This window comes from Otolemur garnettii, unplaced genomic scaffold (assembly GCF_000181295.1).
Source record: "Otolemur garnettii isolate 467f Iridium unplaced genomic scaffold, OtoGar3 scaffold00319, whole genome shotgun sequence".
Lineage (NCBI taxonomy): Eukaryota > Metazoa > Chordata > Mammalia > Primates > Galagidae > Otolemur > Otolemur garnettii.
In genome coordinates this window covers 10113-15292 of record NW_003852714.1, presented here as the reverse complement: position 1 = coordinate 15292, position 5180 = coordinate 10113, and the positions used below count along the sequence as shown (strand labels likewise).

Below are 5180 nucleotides of genomic sequence, written 5' to 3'. Positions count from 1 at the left end.
TCAAAACTTAACCCCAAATGGATTATAGATCTCAACTTAAAACATAAGCAGAAAAAACTGCTTGCAGAAAATATAGGATAAAATCCTACAATTTTGGGTTAAGGGAAGGTTATATAGATGAGACAAAAAAATCACTATCCACAATTGAAGAAATCTATAAAACAAATGTCTTCAAAGTGAAAGATTTGCTTCTTCCCAGTACATACTTAGGAAAATAAAAAAAAATGCATGATGGAAAAAAATTGAAAATCACATATCTAATAAATGAGTTGTATGCAGAAAATAGAATATATTATAAAAGTCCATAAAAAGAAATCAATACTCCAGTACACAAAAGGGTTAAATATTTGAATAGATACTCCACTAAAGAAAATATAGAAATATCAAATGAGCGCATGAAATTATGTTCAATACCATTAATCCTTGGGGACAGAAAAATGAAAACTATACTATTACATTCCTGGAGAATGACAATTATTAAAAGACTGACCACAACAGGCTTTGGCAAGTTTCTGGAGAACACAACCTTAGTACACTTTTGATGGCCATGAAAAATGGTGCAAACACTTGGCAACATCTTGGCACTTTCTTATATTGGCCTTACATCTGTCATGCATTCCAGCCATTTCACTCCTAAGTATTCACCCTTAAGAAAGAGAGCATATATCCATGTATTCACAAAGGTAACTGGCTTTATAACCAAAATTTTATAATTCTCAAGTGACTTAGCTCCCTGATATTCCAAAAGGAGTTTTCAGTGTTCACGTCAGAACTGAAGCAGACAGCTAAGTGGCCTTGACTTGAAAGGGATGAAAACAGCCAGCGTTAGTTATCTTATCTCCAGTGGCCTAGCAACAGCAGTCTTGGGAAAGGCTGAGAAAAAATAGAGAGGTCTCAGTACAAACTGCTGAACAGAACTTTGGAAGTCTCTGTACACTGAGGCAATTGTTTTGAGTCTTTCCCAGGAACAGCAGAACCTCCCTGTAGCCCTGAGATAAGCATAGCGCCTTACTCTGCCAGATTGTCCAGAGAAAGACAAAATAAGTGATAGACCACTCAAGATTGTGCTCAAGAGCCACTGAGCCTGCTCACAAGGCTAAAAGAACGATTAACCCCTACCTCTTTGTTAATACAAAAAACTCCACTCTGGGGAGGGATTTGCCCACCAATTTTTGTTCATGAGATGTATGTACTAGCATGGTTCCTCACTGCGCTTGAGTGCCCTGAATTCCACCCAAAATGCAGTGGGGTTCACTCCCTGTATGCATTATTGATTTTCACCTCCATAAGAAACCCTTGATCTTGCTAATCAGGGAGGGGGATTTGAGGCAGTCTGTGCCTCTCCTTCCCAGATGATCCATATTCTGAAACAGATTCCTTCCTCTTTGACAATCCTCATTGTCTGGGTCATTGTGTTTCTGAGCAATCACTCCTGTTAAGGAATAGAAAGGCTGTGTCTACAGACAGTTCCCTGAGCCATGTGGATAGCTGTCCCTTAAGCAGGTTGCTTGATGAGTATACAATCCGGTTAGGGAGAATTTATTCACATTGAGATGTGGTTCATTATCCTGAAACACCTTCTCCTGCTCTAGGGATAGACTTTAGGAAGTAAATGACTTTCCTAGGGCACACTCACACAGGCTCTTTCAGCAGACAGCAGGTAGGATACAGTGCAGTCGCTGACACGTTTATGACTATCCCAATACAGCATGGCTGGGTGGAAAAGTCTGTCCAACTCTAGAATTCATTCCTAGGAAGCCCATGTGGCAGCAAATTTATGTCACATTCTTCAACATCACCTTTATAAGAATTGAAGTCATTGCATTCTTCTCCTCTCCTTCGGTCCTGATTCTAAGTTAGTTTAGAGCTCAGACTAAGAGGAGAAGGGTATGAGGGGGGGCTTAAAGATCCAAGCCAGTATTGTGAAACAAAACCTTAGGAAGAGTTAAGGAGCCAGTGAAGCGTGGGAGAGTAAAGCTGTGGGGCCTAATGAAAGGTCCACCCCTGAGGGCAGAGTCGGTGATGCTCCCCTCAAGGACAGCATACCAACAAAATTCTTTTTCTCTATTTTTTTGAGACACAAAAAAGAGTCTCACTCTTTTACCCTGGGTACAGTGCCAAGGCGTCTCAGCTTCAGCAACCTCATGGGCTTAAGCGATTCTCTTGCCTCAGCCTCCCAAGTACCTAGTACTACAGGCGCCTGCTACAATGCCTGGATATTTTGTTGTTGTTGTTGTAGTTGTCTTTGTTTAGCAGGCCCAGATGTGTGTGGCTGGCACACTAACCACTGGGCCAATGGAGCCAAGTCATTCCCAAAAATCTTGAAGGGAGAAGACTAAGGCTGTTCAATCCCTTTCTCCTTTCAAACTCACTAATCAGGATATGGGGATTCCAGAGGCTGTGCAAGTGTCAAAGACCAGCCTGCAGATGGCGCTCGCCACAGAAACCTGACGTCATAATGGCGACCATGGTGACCTTTTCATAGAGACCAACATGGTCTGGGGAGAAGAGCAGGCTCCTGCCTTCAGGAGTTTGGGACTCAGCTGAAGGAGCAGGCGTTTAACTGCATCCAGTGTGGGGATCCCAGGTCCAAGTCTCCTCGTTCCCACTTTGGGACTGCGTCCTCTGCTGTCTCCTGAGGTAAAGAGATTTGGGACTGTAGTGTACCCAGTTGGTCTTGCTCCAGGGTGTTCTGGAGCTACTTTCCATGCAGAGGCCTGGAGCAGGAGGATGGGACAGGTAACACTCTCTCTCAGCCCAGCTTCCCAATCTGTAAAGTGGGCATAAGAATGCTCACCACTGGATTGCTGGAACCAAGATTGTGATAATACCCACTAAAGAATAATCACAGTTTCCCACCTATCTCTTAGATGAGTGTTGAAACATGCAGTTGATTGGACGGTCTTAACAATTTGAGATTGTAATATACATTCTTCAATGGTCACCACTTTTTTATCCATTCTATAATGAAATATTTTATAGGAGCCAGGAATCTACGAAGTGTTAGTTAACATGTCAAAATGTCAGGTACAAGAATTATTTCCAAAAATTATAATTACCTTATAGGTTGTTCAATTACAATGATACCGGGCCATGTTCCTTTAAATAATCAAATAGAGCTAAATATCGTTACTATTATTTTCCAGGACATAACATTTTTATTTCTGTAGTCCTACGCCACTGTACTCCTTCCACTACTCTGGTCATTCAGAGGATGAATGGTATTCCTATTATCTACACTGCGTGATGGTGGCTTTTCAGTGTCTATGCCCTGCTAATGAGTGCAGGTCAGGGTGGCTTCCTGAAGCTGCTTGCACTGGTATCCTGTCGTGGGAGAATTCTTCTCGTAACAAAACCAGGTTAGTGTCTCAGAATGTCTGAGTATGTTTTATTCTGTGTGTGTGTGTGTGTGTGTGTCTGTGTGTGTGTAATGACAACAATATTCCCCTCTGTTTTGTTTTCCTCTGTTATTGTTTTCTGTCCTATTCCTTCTCTCTTACTAAATTCAGGCTCAGAAGTGAAGGATGGATCCAGGAACAGTAGTTCACACCTGTAATCCTAGCACTCTGGGAGGCCTAGGTGGGTGGATTGCCTGAGCTCACCAGTTTGAGATCGGCCTCAGCCAGAGCGAGACCTCATCTCTAAAAACAGTGGGTTGGGGCTTGCTTTGCCTGCGATGCCTGTTCGAGAACCTAAATTGTAGCGGTGGGAGAGAAGGCAGCGGTAGCAAGGCCTTGGGCGTGTGTATCACAACAATTTATTGAAGCCCCAAAGCCAGCACCATGGAGTTCCAGCATCGGCCGGGGGGCAAGTCTGGCATTGGGGCCGTGGCCTCCTCATCTAAGAGCAACCGGGATCAGTAGGAAGACCTTCAGTCTGGCAGCTGGCCCTGGAAACCACTGACATCCCCAAGGACCCATATTTTATGAAAAACCACGTGGGTTCATATGAATGCATACTCTGCCTGACGCTTCACAACAAGGAGGGAAGCTATCTCGCACATACCCAAGGAAAGAAGCACCAAATCAACTTGGCTGGGGGAGCAGCCAAGAAGGCAGGTGAAGGAGGCCCCTGCCCAGTCTGTGCCTGAGGTCAAGGTGGAGGTGAAGAAGTTGGTGAAGATTGGCCGCACAGGCTACAAAGTGACCAAGCAGAGGGGCTCAGAGATGGGCCAGCAGAGCCTTCTCTTCCAGATCGACTACCCTGAGATTGCTGAGGGCATCATGCTCCGCCACCGATTCATGTGTGCCTATGAGCAGAGGATTGAGCCCCTGGACCAGCGCTGGCAATATTTGCTAATGGCCGCAGAGTCCTATGAGACCATTGCCTTCAAGGTACCTAGCAGAGAGATCAACAAGGCTGAAGGCAAGTTTTGGACTCACTGGAACAGGGAAACCAAGCAGTTTTTCCTCTAGTTCCACTTTAAAGGGAGAAGCCCCCCAGCTGCACTCAGCCTTCCTGCTGGGCCTCCTGGGGTGAACCGGCCTCCACCCCTGCTGAAGAATGGGTTGCCTCCTTGGCCTCCATTGCCTGAGTCTTTGCCAACACCCCTGCATGGGGGCCTACACCTGCTTCCCATGTCCCCCACCAGGCCTGGACCCTCAGGGCCCCCAGGACCTCTCCAACTGCCCCTACCAGCCCCTGGGGTCCACTCCCCCCAACACCAGTGGTCCACTCCCCCCACATCTGGGGTCCACACCCCAGCCCCCGAGGTCCATCCCCTGGCAACAGTGGTCCACCCTCCTGCTCCTGGGGTCCATCCCCCAGCTCCAGGGGTCCACCCTCCTCCATAAGCTGGGTTTCATCTCCAGGCCCCTGGAGTAAATCCCTCAACTACTGCAGTTTACACCCAGGCCCCAGGGGTCCACCCCCAGACCCAAGGATCCAACCTCAGCCCCCAGGGGTCCACCCCTCAGCTCCTGGTGTCCATCCTCCAGCTCCTGGGGTCTACCCTCAGCCCCCTGGGGTACACACCCCAACTTCCAGGCCACCAATGCTGAGGCCCCAACTCCCCTCCGAAGGCCCTGGGAATATACCTCTTCCTCCCTCAAACAACTGAATAGTGACCCCTTTGCCCAGCAAGCCTGGTGTTCTGTATTCCTGCAGTTTCTCACAAGAGAATTTTTTTGTACTGTCTTAAGCTCAGTAAACAGCCTCCTCCCCTTGTAAAAAAAAAAAAA

General features: G+C 46.7%; 1 pseudogene; it reads left to right on the top strand.

The window, feature by feature from the left end:
- Positions 1-3782: 3782 nt before the first annotated feature.
- On the top strand, positions 3783-5059 carry LOC100962658 (annotated as a pseudogene).
- Positions 5060-5180: the final 121 nt, after the last annotated feature.